This window comes from Entelurus aequoreus, linkage group LG20 (assembly GCF_033978785.1).
Source record: "Entelurus aequoreus isolate RoL-2023_Sb linkage group LG20, RoL_Eaeq_v1.1, whole genome shotgun sequence".
NCBI lineage: Eukaryota > Metazoa > Chordata > Actinopteri > Syngnathiformes > Syngnathidae > Entelurus > Entelurus aequoreus.
In genome coordinates this window covers 12,004,094-12,022,059 of record NC_084750.1, presented here as the reverse complement: position 1 = coordinate 12,022,059, position 17,966 = coordinate 12,004,094, and positions in this window count along the sequence as shown.

Here is a 17,966-nt window from a genome sequence, read left to right as displayed (position 1 = left end):
TATCCTCTTGAAAATGAGAGTCGAGAACGCGAAATGGACATTCACAGTGACTTTTATCTCCATGACAATACATCGGCAAAGCTCTTTAGCTACGGAGCTAACGTGATAGCATCTGGCTCCAATGCAGATAGAAACAAAATATATAAACCCCTGACTGGAAGGATAGACAGAAGATCAACAATACTATTAAACCATGGACATGTAAATACACGGTTAATGCTTTCCAGCCTCCATCCATCCATCCATTTTCTACCGCTTGTCCCGCTCGAGGTCGCGGGGGGTGCCGGAGCCTATCTCAGCTGCATTCGGGCGGAAGGCGGGGTAAACCCTGGACAAGTCGCCACCTCATCACAGGGCCACATTTTATTATTTATCTACTTGACTATTTTTTTTTATCTGCTACACTATTTATGTACTTTTATTATTACTCTACTTCACTATTTATTTTTTTAAATTATTTATCTAGTACACTATGGTTTTTATTATTTATCTACTTTACCATTTATTTATTTTTAATCAATTATCCACTTCACTATTTATTTATTTTATTATTTATCTACTTCACTATTGATTTTAGTATTATTTATCTACCTCACTATCTATTTTTGTATGATCAACTTCACTATTGTTTTAATGATCTATATCAGTATTTATTTTTGTATTAATTATGAACTTCAGTATTTATTTGTTTAATTATCTATCTACTTTACTATTTATTTTTGTATTATTTATCTACTTCACTATTTATTTATTTATTTATTATTTATCTACTTCACTATTTATTTTTGTAGTATTTATCTACTTCACTATTTATTTATTTTTTTATTTATCTACTTCACTAATAATTTTTTTATTATCTACTTGACTTTTTTAAATTATTTATCAACTTCACTATTAATTTTAGTATTATTTATCTACTTCATTATTGTTTTAATGATCTATATCATTATTTATTTTTGTATTAATTATGAACTTCAGTATTTATTTGTTTAATTATCTATCTACTTTACTATTTATTTTTGTATCATTTATCTACTTCACTATTTATTTTTTTATTATTTATCTACTTCACTAATCATTTTTTTATTATCTACTTGACTTTTAAAAATTATTTATCAACTTCACTATTGATTTTAGTATTATTTATCTACTTCATTATTGTTTTAATGATCTATATCATTATTTATTTTTGTATTAATTATGAACTTCAGTATTTATTTGTTTAATTATCTATCTACTTTACTATTTATTTTTGTATTATTTATCTACTTCACTATTTATTTATTTATTATTTATCTACTTCACTATTTATTTTTGTAGTATTTATCTACTTCACTACTTATTTTTTTTAATTATTTATCTACTTCACTAATCATTTTTTTATTATCTACTTGACTTTTTAAAATTATTTATCAACTTCACTATTGATTTTAGTATTATTTATCTACTTCATTATTGTTTTAATGATCTATATCATTATTTATTTTTGTATTAATTATGAACTTCAGTATTTATTTGTTTAATTATCTATCTACTTTACTATTTATTTTTGTATTATTTATCTACTTCACTATTTATTTATTTATTATTTATCTACTTCACTATTTATTTTTGTAGTATTTATCTACTTCACTATTTATTTTTTTAATTATTTATCTACTTCACTAATAATTTTTTTATTATCTACTTGACTTTTTTAAATTATTTATCAACTTCACTATTGATTTGAGTATTATTTATCTACTTCATTATTGTTTTAATGATCTATTTCAGTATTTATTTTGTATTATTTATCAACTTCACTATTTATTTTTTTCTAATTATCTATCTACTTCACTATTTATTTTTGTATTATTTATCTACTTCACTATTTATTTGAAATACTGGCATCTCATGTCTACTTCATGTATCTGCTGGTGTAGTTTTGTTGGCCGTCAAAAAGGCAAATGTTGCCGACGTCTACTAGACTGACCTGTGGTCTGTGCTGTCTTGCAGGTCCTGGACCCCAACATGGACCTGAGAACAGTCAAAGTCCACGTGAAAGTTACGACTTTGGAAGAGCAAGAAACTCTTTTTGTCGTTTGCCAAGCGCCGCCCTCTGGCATGTAGTCCCAGCTTGTAGTCCCGAGGAGACATTTCCAAGGAAACATTCTAACACTTTCAACAATAACTCAAATTTACCCTGCAGGACTAAAAATTCGAAGCTTAACAATGCTGTTGCTAACGACGCCATCGAAGCTAACTTAGCAACTTAGCAACCGGACCTCACAGAGCTATGATAAAAACATTAGCGCTCCACCTACGCCAGCCAGCCCTCATCTGCTCATCAACACCCGTGCTCACCTGCGTTCCAGCGATCTACGGTGCGACGAAGGACTTCACCCGATCACAGATGCGGTGGTGGCTAGCATCGGCTAGCGCGTCTGCTATCCAAGTAAGTCCTCCTGGTTGTGTTGCTGCAGCCAGCCGCTAATACACCGATCCCACTTACAACTTTCTTCTTTGCAGTCTTCATTGTTCATTAAACAAATTGCAAAAGATTCACCAACACAGATGTCCAGAATACTGTGGAATTTTGCGATGAAAACAGAGCAGTTTGTATGGTGACACATTGGGTACGAATACTTCCGTTGCCGTCGTGACGTCACGCGCATACGTCATCATACATAGACGTTTCCAACCGGAAGTTTAGCGGGAAATTTAAAATTGCACTTTATAAGTTAACCCGGCCGTATTGGCATGTGTTGCAATTAGGGATGTCCGATAATGGCTTTTTGCCGATATCCGATATTCCGATATTGTCCAACTCTTTAATTACCGATACCGATATCAACCGATACCGATATCAACCGATATATGCAGTCGTGGAATTAACACATTATTATGCCTAATTTGGACAACCAGGTATGGTGAAGATAAGGTACTTTTTAAAAAAATTAGTAAAATAAGATAAATAAATTAAAAACATTTTCTTGAATAAAAAAGAAAGTACAACAATATAAAAACAGTTACATAGAAACTAGTAATGAATGAAAATTAGTAAAATTAACTGTTAAAGGTTAGTACTATTAGTGGAGCAGCAGCACGCACAATCATGTGTGCTTACGGACTGTATCCCTTGCAGACTGTATTGATATATATTGATATATAATGTAGGAACCAGAATATTATAAATGATAATAAATAAATGGGTTATACTTGTATAGCGCTTTTCTACCTTCAAGGTACTTAAAGCACTTTGACAGTATATAAACATCACTGATAACTTTTTAAATGTATATTGTATATTGATAACAGAAAGAAATGGGGAGAGGGAGGTTTTTTGGGTTGGTGCACTAATTGTAAGTGTATCTTGTGTTTTTTATGTTGATTTAATTAAAAAAAAACAAAAAAAAAACGATACAGATAATTAAAAAAAACGATACCGATAATTTCCGATATTACATTTTAACGCAGGCCGATATTATCGGACATCCCTAAAAATTAGTAAAATTAAGTGTTAAAGGTTAGTACTATTAGTGGAGCAGCAGCACGCACAATCATGTGTGCTTACGGACTGTATCCCTTGCAGACTGTATTGATATATATTGATATATAATGTAGGAACAAGAATATTGATAACAGAAAGAAATGGGGGGAGGGAGGTTTTTTGGGTTGGTGCACTAATTGTAAGTGTTTCTTGTGTTTTTTATGTTGATTTATTAAAAAAAACGATACAGATCATAAAAAAAACGATACCGATAATTTCCGATATTACATTTTAACCCATTTATCGGACATCCCTAAAAATTAGTAAAATTAAGTGTTAAAGGTTAGTACTATTAGTGGAGCAGCAGCACGCACAATCATGTGTGCTTACGGACTGTATCCCTTGCAGACTGTATTGATATATATTGATATATAATGTAGGAACCAGAATATTAATAACAGAAAGAAACAACCCTTTTGTGTGAATGAGTGTAAATGGGGGAGGGAGGTTTTTTGGGTTGGTGCACTAATTGTAAGTGTATCTTGTGTTTTTTATGTGGATTTAATTAAAAAAAAACCGATACAGATAATAAAAAAAACGATACCGATAATTTCCGATATTACATTTTAACGCATTTATCGGACATCCTTAAAAATTAGTAAAATTAATTGTTAAAGGTTAGTACTATTAGTGGAGCAGCAGCACGCACAATCATGTGTGCTTACGGACTGTATCCCTTGCAGACTGTATTGATATATATTGATATATAATGTAGGAACCAGAATATTGATAACAGAAAGAAATGGGGGGAGGGAGGTTTTTTGGGTTGGTGCACTAATTGTAAGTGTATCTTGTGTTTTTTATGTTGATTTAATTAAAAAAAACGATACAGATAATAAAAAAAACGATACCGATAATTTCCGATATTACATTTTAACGCATTTATCGGACATCCCTAAAAATTAGTAAAATTCAGTGTTAAAGGTTAGTACTATTAGTGGAGCAGCAGCACGCACAATCATGTGTGCTTACGGACTGTATCCCTTGCAGACTGTATTGATATATATTGATATATAATGTAGGAAGCAGAATATTAATAACAAAAAGAAACAACCCTTTTGTGTGAATGAGTGTAAATGGGGGGAGGGAGGTTTTTTGGGTTGGTGCACTAATTGTAAGTGTATCCTGTGTTTTTTATGTTGATTTAATTAAAAAAAAAACGATACAGATAATAAAAAAAACGATACCGATAATTTCCGATATTACAGTTTAACGCATTTATCGGCCGATAATATCGGCAGGCCGATATTACCGGACATCCCTAAAAATTAGTAAAATTAAGTGTTAAAGGTTAGTACTATTAGTGGACCAGCAGCACGCATAATCATGTGTGCTTACGGACTGTATCCCTTGCAGACTGTATTGATATATATTGATATATAATGTAGGAAGCAGAATATTAATAACAGAAAGAAACAACCCTTTTGTGTGAATGAGTGTAAATGGGGGAGGGAGGTTTTTTGGGTTGGTGCACTAATTGTAAGTGTATCCTGTGTTTTTTATGTTGATTTAATAAAAAAAAACCCGATACAGATAATAAAAAAACCGATACCGATAATTTCCGATATTACAGTTTAACGCATTTATCGGCCGATAATATCGGCAGGCCGATATTATCGGACATCCTTAAAAATTAGTAAAATTAATTGTTAAAGGTTAGTACTATTAGTGGACCAGCAGCACGCACAATCATGTGTGCTTACGGACTGTATCCCTTGCAGACTGTATTGATATATATTGATATATAATGTAGGAACCAGAATATTGATAACAGAAAGAAATGGGGGTAGGGAGGTTTTTTGGGTTGGTGCACTAATTGTAAGTGTATCTTGTGTTTTTTATGTTGATTTAATAAAAAAAAACGATACAGATAATAAAAAAAACGATACCGATAATTTCCGATATTACATTTTAACGCATTTATCGGCCGATAATATCGGCAGGCCGATATTACCGGACATCCCTAAAAATTAGTAAAATTAAGTGTTAAAGGTTAGTACTATTAGTGGACCAGCAGCACGCACAATCATGTGTGCTTACGGACTGTATCCCTTGCAGACTGTATTGATATATATTGATATATAATGTAGGAAGCAGAATATTAATAACAGAAAGAAACAACCCTTTTGTGTGAATGAGTGTAAATGGGGGAGGGAGGTTTTTTGGGTTGGTGCACTAATTGTAAGTGTATCTTGTGATTTTTATGTTGATTTAATAAAAAAAACAAAAAAAAACAATACAGATAATAAAAAAAAACGATACCGATAATTTCCGATATTACATTTTAACGCATTTATCGGCAGGCCGATATTATCGGACATCCCTAAAAATTAGTAAAACTAATTGTTAAACGTTAGTACTATTAGTGGAGCAGCAGCACGCACAATCATGTGTGCTTACGGACTGTATCCCTTGCAGACTGTATTGATATATATTGATATATAATGTAGGAACCAGAATATTAATAACAGAAAGAAACAACCCTTTTGTGTGAATGAGTGTAAATGGGGGAGGGAGGTTTTTTGGGTTGGTGCACTAATTGTAAGTGTATCTTGTGTTTTTTATGTTGATTTAATAAAAAAAACAAAAAAAAACGATACAGATAATAAAAAAACTGATACCGATAATTTCCGATATTACATTTTTTATGTGGATTTAAAAAAACGCATATATCGGCCGATAATATCGGAGGTTTTTTGGGTTGGTGCACTAATTGTAAGTGTATCTTGTGTTTTTTATGTTGATTTAATTTAAAAAAAAAAAAAAAAAAAAAAAAAAAAAAAAAAAAACGATACCGATAATACAAAAAACCGATACCGATAATTTCCGATAATACATTTTAACGCATATATCGGCCGGCATTGATACATAAACTATCAGACTGCGTGGTCGCTAGTAGTGGCTTTCAGTAGGCCTTTAATGTCAACTTTCTGTTCTATAAAATTAGAGAACGAATCACCACCAATGACTGACTTAGTGTCTGCTGCCTGCTCTGTCGTCCTCATCTTGCAGACATATGTTTTACACTCACAAGTCTTTGTCCATCTTAAACATTCATTTATGCTCCAACACATTACCCCCGCACGTTAACAACATTCGCCTTTATATATCTGTACTTTTGTAAGTTCAAGTTGCTTCACTGTTGTAAGGCCGCATGTGTCCTTCACAAACACAGCTATTGTTGACACTATTGTTGTCGACACGATGGTTGTCGACACTACGGTTGTTGACACTACTATTGTGGAGACCGAAGCTCAGTGAGTGGGCGCCGCGGTTCAAAAAGTCCTCCTCACACGGGCGGAACAAAGAGAAGCGCACAGCGTGAATCACAACAATCATGTGGGACGCTTGAATAAACTTCCAGGCGAATAATAATGCGGGATAATAACGTCAGCACTCGGCCTGGCAGAAGCGTGACCAAAGGCGATGTTTACTCACCGTGCTGAAAAAGGAGAAGAATAAATAATGGGAGTCTTCTAATGGCTGCAAGAGTGTCACACACAGCACTTTAATATCATCAAATGTTCCTGAAAGCCTCTCAGGTAAGTACTTGGCATGGAAACAAGACACTTTTGTGTTGTGGATGATTAAGAACCACTTCTGTTTTGGGACACTAAACGCTAACAAAGTGCCGTATTTTCCGGACCATAGGGCGCACCGGATTTTAAGGCGCACTGCCGATGAGCGGGTCTAGTCAGGTCTATTTTCATACCAAAAGGCGCACCGGATTATAGGGCGCATTAAAGGGGTCATATTATTATTATTTTTTTCTAAATTGAAAACACTTCAACATGGACTACAAAGGCGGAGGCGCGCGCACATTTTCAGGACTAATGCAGATCCCAAATACAGATCAGCAGGTAAGAAAAGTTGCTTTTGCATAACATTGCGGAACAAAACGCCAGATAATACGTCTTACCTTATACACACACCATAATGGCCGTGTGGTTAGAGTGTCCGCCCTGAAGCGGTAGGTCGTGACTCATACCAAAGACTATAAAAACGGGAGCCAATACCTCCCTGCTTGGCACTCAGCATAAAGGGTTGGAATTGGGGGTTAAATCAACAAAAATGATTCCCGGGCGCGGCCACCGCTGCTGCTCACTGCTCCCCTCACCTCCCAGGGGGTGATCAATGGTGATGGGTCAAATGCAGAGAATAATTTCGCCACACCTAGTGTGTGTGTGACTATCATTGGTACTTTAACTTAATAATACTCCTATGTTGAAGCGCAGTACGTCTGACTATGGTAGCTGGAATGCTCCGATAATCCATCAAGCGGTGTGGCTTCATAGCTTACCAAAGTCCTACTAAAACGTTCTGATGGATTTTTGAGCGCCGTGTGCAATGTTCTTTATTTTCAATGGAACATGTAAAATGTTGGTGTTGTTTACTCGAGTCATATTGCAGTCTACACGTATCTCTTATGTGTGACTGCCATCTACTGGCCACACTTATCATTTCACCATGTACCCAAATAAAATTGCTTCGAGGTCGGTAAGCACAACCAGAGTTATGCCGTACATTAGGCACACCGGGTTATAAGGCGTGCTGTTGATTTTGGAGAAAATGAAAGGATTTTAAGTGTGCCTATAGTCTGAAAAATACGGTAATACGGATTATGGCATAAATAAAGCACCTTAATATTTTAAGAACGCCAGCAGCTTGCTAGCAGGTGTTAGCATTCCTGTTTTTTCGCCGCTCCCAGTCTGTGGAATGCTCTCCCTGACCACCTGAGGGCACCACAGACTGTGGATGCTTTTAAAAAAGGCTTAAAAACCCTTCTTTAAAAAAAAAAAAAAAGCCTTTTTTTTTTAGATACATGCATACTAGTTTTAGCTATTTGGCTGTTCTAGTTTTTATTTTTTATTATCTTTTTATTTTATTTTTTATACACTGTAGCACTTTGAGGTTGTTTACTCAATGTAAAGTGCTTTTTACAAATAAAATCTATTATTTTATTTATTTTTTTTACAAAGAAAGCCGCCAATCACAGCGGTCTCGTACGTGCTCACGCTAAAGCATTCCCCCAGAAACAAGCAACACTTTACAAGTGTGTGATGTGGGCGTGGCCTACACGCTGCACACAATATACGCAGGAATGTTATATTACTAATTACATGTGATGTAATAATAATATCATCAAACAACCACTTTGTGCGTGCAAAGGTTGAAAAGAAGCGCATGCACGTCATGAATCATTTTCTTAGAATAACACCAAAGTATTCTTTTCTAAGACAACACATCTTTCAATTATCATATTTATTTATGCATTTTGCCTCCTCTCCAAACGCAAACTTATTATTTTGTCCTTCGGAAACGTTTGAAAAAGCCGCCTCCGGCGTTTGTGTCCAAAGAAATGTGCAACATTATCTTTTAAAGCTCGTCAAACTTGGAGTAGTTTCACAAACACTGCAAGTCATAAAGATAATGTACACATTTTTGACAAGTATAATAAATACAGATATAATACCTGTAATATAAGGAAATATGCATCACAATCAATGTTGATGTAAATATATATGCACACTAGTATAATAACCCATAATACACTCTTTGTACTCACACACTTTACTGCTCTAGTATAATAACCCATAATACACTCTTTGTACTCACACACTTTACTAGTCTAGTATAATAACCCATAATACACTCTTTGTACTTACACACTTTACTGCTCTAGTATAATAACCCATAATATACTCTTTGTACTCACACACTTTACTGCTCTAGTATAATAACCCATTATATACTCTTTGTACTCACACACTTTACTGCTCTAGTATAATAACCACTAATATACTCTTTGTACTAACACACTTTACTGCTCTAGTATAATAACCCATAATACACTCTTTGTACTCACACACTTTACTGCTCTAGTATAATAACCCATAATACACTCTTTGTACTCACACACTTTATTAGTGTAGTATAATAACCCATAATACACTCTTTGTACTCACACACTTTACTGCTCTAGTATAATAACCCATAATACACTCTTTGTACTCACACACTTTACTGCTCTAGTATAATAACCCATAATATACTCTTTGTACTCACACACTTTACTGCTCTAGTATAATAACCACTAATATACTCTTTGTACTCACACACTTTACTGCTCTAGTATAATAACCCATAATACACTCTTTGTACTCACACACTTTGCTGCTCTAGTATAATAACCCATAATACACTCTTTGTACTCACACACTTTATTAGTGTAGTATAATAACCCATAATACACTCTTTGTACTCACACACACTTTACTGCTCTAGTATAATAACCCATAATACACTCTTTGTACTCACACACTTTACTGCTCTAGTATAATAACCCATAATACACTCTTTGTACTCACACACTTTACTAGTCTAGTATAATAACCCATAATACACTCTTTGTACTCACACACTTTGCTGCTCTAGTATAATAACCCATAATACACTCTTTGTACTCACACACTTTACTAGTCTAGTATAATAACCCATAATACACTCTTTGTACTTACACACTTTACTGCTCTAGTATAATAACCCATAATATACTCTTTGTACTCACACACTTTACTGCTCTAGTATAATAACCCATAATATACTCTTTGTACTCACACACTTTACTGCTCTAGTATAATAACCACTAATATACTCTTTGTACTCACACACTTTACTGCTCTAGTATAATAACCCATAATACACTCTTTGTACTCACACACTTTACTGCTCTAGTATAATAACCCATAATACACTCTTTGTACTCACACACTTTATTAGTGTAGTATAATAACCCATAATACACTCTTTGTACTCACACACTTTACTGCTCTAGTATAATAACCCATAATACACTCTTTGTACTCACACACTTTACTGCTCTAGTATAATAACCCATAATATACTCTTTGTACTCACACACTTTACTGCTCTAGTATAATAACCACTAATATACTCTTTGTACTCACACACTTTACTGCTCTAGTATAATAACCCATAATACACTCTTTGTACTCACACACTTTATTAGTGTAGTATAATAACCCATAATACACTCTTTGTACTCACACACTTTACTGCTCTGGTATAATAACCCATAATACACTCTTTGTACTCACACACTTTATTAGTGTAGTATAATAACCCATAATACACTCTTTGTACTCACACACTTTACTGCTCTAGGATAATAACCCATAATACACTCTTTGTACTCACACACTTTACTGCTCTAGTATAATAACCCATAATACACTCTTTGTACTCACACACTTTATTAGTGTAGTATAATAACCCATAATACACTCTTTGTACTAACACACTTTACTGCTCTAGTATAATAACCCATAATACACTCTTTGTACTTACACACTTTACTGCTCTAGTATAATAACCCATAATACACTCTTTGTACTTACACACTTTACTGCTCTAGTATAATAACCCATAATACACTCTTTGTACTCACACACTTTACTAGTCTAGTATAATAACCCATAATACACTCTTTGTACTTACACACTTTACTGCTCTAGTATAATAACCCATAATACACTCTTTGTACTTACACACTTTATTGGTGTAGTATAATAACCCATAATACACTCTTTGTACTCACACACTTTATTAGTGTAGTATAATAACCCATAATACACTCTTTGTACTTACACACTTTATTAGTGTAGTATAATAACCCATAATACACTCTTTGTACTAACACACTTTACTGGTGTAGTATAATAACCCACAATACAGTCTTTGTACTTACACACTTTATTAGTGTAATATAATAAGTTAATAACCCATAATACACTCTTTGTACTTACACACTTTATTAGTGTAGTATAATAAGTTAATAACCCATAATACACTCTTTGTACTTACACACTTTATTGGTGTAGTATAATAACCCATAATACACTCTTTGTACTCACACACTTTACTGCTCTAGTATAATAACCCATAATACACTCGTTGTACTCACACACTTTACTGCTCTAGTATAATAACCCATAATACACTCTTTGTACTCACACACTTTACTGCTCTAGTATAATAACCCATAATACACTCTTTGTACTCACACACTTTATTAGTGTAGTATAATAACCCATAATACACTCTTTGTACTCACACACTTTACTGCTCTAGTATAATAACCACTAATATACTCTTTGTACTCACACACTTTACTGCTCTAGTATAATAACCCATAATACACTCTTTGTACTCACACACTTTGCTGCTCTAGTATAATAACCCATAATACACTCTTTGTACTCACACACTTTATTAGTGTAGTATAATAACCCATAATACACTCTTTGTACTCACACACTTTACTGCTCTAGTATAATAACCCATAATACACTCTTTGTACTCACACACTTTACTGCTCTAGTATAATAACCCATAATACACTCTTTGTACTCACACACTTTACTAGTCTAGTATAATAACCCATAATACACTCTTTGTACTCACACACTTTGCTGCTCTAGTATAATAACCCATAATACACTCTTTGTACTCACACACTTTACTAGTCTAGTATAATAACCCATAATACACTCTTTGTACTTACACACTTTACTGCTCTAGTATAATAACCCATAATATACTCTTTGTACTCACACACTTTACTGCTCTAGTATAATAACCCATAATATACTCTTTGTACTCACACACTTTACTGCTCTAGTATAATAACCACTAATATACTCTTTGTACTCACACACTTTACTGCTCTAGTATAATAACCCATAATACACTCTTTGTACTCACACACTTTACTGCTCTAGTATAATAACCCATAATACACTCTTTGTACTCACACACTTTATTAGTGTAGTATAATAACCCATAATACACTCTTTGTACTCACACACTTTACTGCTCTAGTATAATAACCCATAATATACTCTTTGTACTCACACACTTTACTGCTCTAGTATAATAACCACTAATATACTCTTTGTACTCACACACTTTACTGCTCTAGTATAATAACCCATAATACACTCTTTGTACTCACACACTTTGCTGCTCTAGTATAATAACCCATAATACACTCTTTGTACTCACACACTTTATTAGTGTAGTATAATAACCCATAATACACTCTTTGTACTCACACACTTTACTGCTCTAGTATAATAACCACTAATATACTCTTTGTACTCACAGACTTTACTGCTCTAGTATAATAACCCATAATACACTCTTTGTACTCACACACTTTACTGCTCTAGTATAATAACCCATAATACACTCTTTGTACTCACACACTTTATTAGTGTAGTATAATAACCCATAATACACTCTTTGTACTCACACACTTTACTGCTCTAGTATAATAACCACTAATATACTCTTTGTACTCACACACTTTACTGCTCTAGTATAATAACCCATAATACACTCTTTGTACTCACACACTTTGCTGCTCTAGTATAATAACCCATAATACACTCTTTGTACTCACACACTTTATTAGTGTAGTATAATAACCCATAATACACTCTTTGTACTCACACACTTTACTGCTCTAGTATAATAACCCATAATACACTCTTTGTACTCACACACTTTATTAGTGTAGTATAATAACCCATAATACACTCTTTGTACTCACACACTTTACTGCTCTAGGATAATAACCCATAATACACTCTTTGTACTCACACACTTTACTGCTCTAGTATAATAACCCATAATACACTCTTTGTACTCACACACTTTATTAGTGTAGTATAATAACCCATAATACACTCTTTGTACTAACACACTTTACTGCTCTAGTATAATAACCCATAATACACTCTTTGTACTTACACACTTTACTGCTCTAGTATAATAACCCATAATACACTCTTTGTACTTACACACTTTACTGCTCTAGTATAATAACCCATAATACACTCTTTGTACTCACACACTTTACTAGTCTAGTATAATAACCCATAATACACTCTTTGTACTTACACACTTTACTGCTCTAGTATAATAACCCATAATACACTCTTTGTACTTACACACTTTATTGGTGTAGTATAATAACCCATAATACACTCTTTGTACTCACACACTTTATTAGTGTAGTATAATAACCCATAATACACTCTTTGTACTTACACACTTTATTAGTGTAGTATAATAACCCATAATACACTCTTTGTACTAACACACTTTACTGGTGTAGTATAATAACCCACAATACAGTCTTTGTACTTACACACTTTATTAGTGTAATATAATAAGTTAATAACCCATAATACACTCTTTGTACTTACACACTTTATTAGTGTAGTATAATAAGTTAATAACCCATAATACACTCTTTGTACTTACACACTTTATTGGTGTAGTATAATAACCCATAATACACTCTTTGTACTCACACACTTTACTGCTCTAGTATAATAACCCATAATACACTCTTTGTACTCACACACTTTACTGCTCTAGTATAATAACCCATAATACACTCTTTGTACTCACACACTTTATTGCTGTAGTATATTAACCCATAATACACTCTTTGTACTCACACACTTTGCTGCTCTAGTATAATAACCCATAATACACTCTTTGTACTCACACACTTTACTAGTCTAGTATAATAACCCATAATACACTCTTTGTACTTACACACTTTACTGCTCTAGTATAATAACCCATAATACACTCTTTGTACTTACACACTTTATTGGTGTAGTATAATAACCCATAATACACTCTTTGTACTTACACACTTTATTGGTGTAGTATAATAACCCATAATACACTCTTTGTACTTACACACTTTATTAGTGTAGTATAATAAGTTAATAACCCATAATACACTCTTTGTACTTACACACTTTATTGGTGTAGTATAATAACCCATAATACACTCTTTGTACTTACACACTTTATTAGTGTAGTATAATAAGTTAATAACCCATAATACACTCTTTGTACTTACACACTTTATTGGTGTAGTATAATAACCCATAATACACTCTTTGTACTTACACACTTTATTGGTGTAGTATAATAACCCATAATACACTCTTTGTACTCACACACTTTACTGGTCTAGTATAATAACCCATAATACACTGTTTGTACTCACACACTTTACTGGTCCAGTATAATAACCCACAATACACTCTTTGTACTCACACTTTACTGGTCTAGTATAATAACCCATAATACACTCTTTGTACTAACACACTTTACTGGTCTAGTATAATAACCCATAATACACTCTTTGTACTTACACACTTTATTGGTGTAGTATAATAACCCATAATACACTCTTTGTACTTACACTTTATTGGTGTAGTATAATAACCCATAATACACTCTTTGTACTAACACACTTTACTGGTGTAGTATAATAACCCACAATACAGTCTTTGTACTTACACACTTTATTAGTGTAGTATAATAAGTTAATAACTCATAATACACTCTTTGTACTTACACACTTTATTAGTGTAGTATAATAAGTTAATAACCCATAATACACTCTTTGTACTTACACACTTTATTAGTGTAGTATAATAAGTTAATAACCCATAATACACTCTTTGTACTTACACACTTTATTAGTGTAGTATAATAAGTTAATAACCCATAATACACTCTTTGTACTTACACACTTTATTAGTGTAGTATAATAAGTTAATAACTCATAATGCACTCTTTGTACTTACACACTTTATTGGTGTAGTATAATAAGTTAATAACCCATAATACACTCTTTGTACTTACACACTTTATTGGTGTAGTATAATAAGTTAATAACCCATAATACACTCTTTGTACTTACACACTTTATTAGTGTAGTATAATAAGTTAATAACCCATAATACACTCTTTGTACTTACACACTTTATTGGTGTAGTATAATAACCCATAATACACTCTTTGTACTTACACACTTTATTGGTGTAGTATAATAACCCATAATACACTCTTTGTACTCACACACTTTACTGGTCTAGTATAATAACCCATAATACACTCTTTGTACTCACACACTTTACTGCTCTAGTATAATAACCCATAATACACTCTTTGTACTTACACACATTATTGGTGTAGTATAATAACCCATAATACACTCTTTGTACTCACACACTTTACTGGTCTAGTATAATAACCCATAATACACTCTTTGTACTCACACACTTTACTGCTCTAGTATAATAACCCATAATACACTCTTTGTACTCACACACTTTATTGGTGTAGTATAATAACCCATAATACACTCTTTGTACTTACACACTTTATTAGTGTAGTATAATAAGTTAATAACACATCATACACTCTTTGTACTTACACACTTTATTGGTGTAGTATAATTACCCATAATACACTCTTTGTACTCACACACTTTACTGGTCTAGTATAATAACCCATAATACACTCTTTGTACTCACACACTTTACTGGTCTAGTATAATAACCCATAATACACTCTTTGTACTTACACACTTAAATGGTCTAGTATAATAACCCATAATACACTCTTTGTACATACACTTTATTGGTGTAGTATAATAACCCATAATACACTCTTTGTACTTACACACTTAAATGGTCTAGTATAATAACCCATAATACACTCTTTGTACATACACTTTATTGGTGTAGTATAATAACCCATAATACACTCTTTGTACTTACACACTTAAATGGTCTAGTATAATAACCCATAATACACTCTTTGTACATACACTTTATTGGTGTAGTATAATAACCCATAATACACTCTTTGTACTTACACACTTTATTAGTGTAGTATAATAACTCATAATACACTCTTTGAACTAACACACTTTACTGGTGTAGTATAATAACCCACAATACACTCTTTGTACTTACACAATTTATTAGTGTAGTATAATAAGTTAATAACTCATAATACACTCTTTGTACTTACACACTTTATTGGTGTAGTATAATAAGTTAATAACCCATAATACACTCTTTGTACTTACACACTTTATTAGTGTACTATAATAAGTTAATAACCCATAATACACTCTTTGTACTTACACACTTTATTGGTGTAGTATAATAACCCATAATACACTCTTTGTACTCACACACTTTACTGGTCTAGTATAATAACCCATAATACACTCTTTGTACTCACACACTTTATTGGTGTAGTATAATAACCCATAATACACTCTTTGTACTTACACACTTAAATGGTCTAGTATAATAACCCATAATACACTCTTTGTACTTACACTTTATTGGTGTAGTATAATAACCCATAATACACTCTTTGTACTAACACACTTTACTGGTGTAGTATAATAACCCACAATACAGTCTTTGTACTTACACACTTTATTAATGTAGTATAATAAGTTAATAACCCATAATACACTCTTTGTACTTACACACTTTATTAGTGTAGTATAATAAGTTAATAACTCATAATACACTCTTTGTACTTACACACTTTATTGGTGTAGTATAATAAGTTAATAACCCATAATACACTCTTTGTACTTACACACTTTATTGGTGTAGTATAATAAGTTAATAACCCATAATACACTCTTTGTACTTACACACTTTATTGGTGTAATATAATAACCCATAATACACTCTTTGTACTTACACACCTTATTGGTATAGTATAATAACCCATAATACACTCTTTGTACTCACACACTTTATTGGTGTAGTATAATAACCCATAATACACTCTTTGTACTTACACACTTTATTGGTGTAGTATAATAACCCATAATACACTCTTTGTACTTACACACTTTATTGGTGTAATATAATAACCCATAATACACTCTTTGTACTTACACACCTTATTGGTATAGTATAATAACCCATAATACACTCTTTGTACTCACACACTTTACTGGTCTAGTATAATAACCCATAATACACTCTTTGTACTCACACACTTTACTGGTCTAGTATAATAACCCATAATACACTCTTTGTACTTACACACTTTATTGGTGTAGTATAATAACCCATAATACACTCTTTGTACTCACACACTTTACTGGTCTAGTATAATAACCCATAATACACTCTTTGTACTAACACACTTTACTGGTCTAGTATAATAACCCATAATACACTCTTTGTACTTACACACTTTATTGGTGTAGTATAATAACCCATAATACACTCTTTGTACTTACACACTTTATTGGTGTAGTATAATAACCTATAATACACTCTTTGTACTTACACACTTTATTGGTGTAGTATAATAACCCATAATACACTCTTTGTACTTACACACTTTATTGGTGTAGTATAATAACCTATAATACACTCTTTGTACTTACACACTTTATTGGAGGTAGTATAATAACCCATAATACACTCTTTGTACTTACACACTTTATTGGTGTAGTATAATAACCTATAATACACTCTTTGTACTTACACAC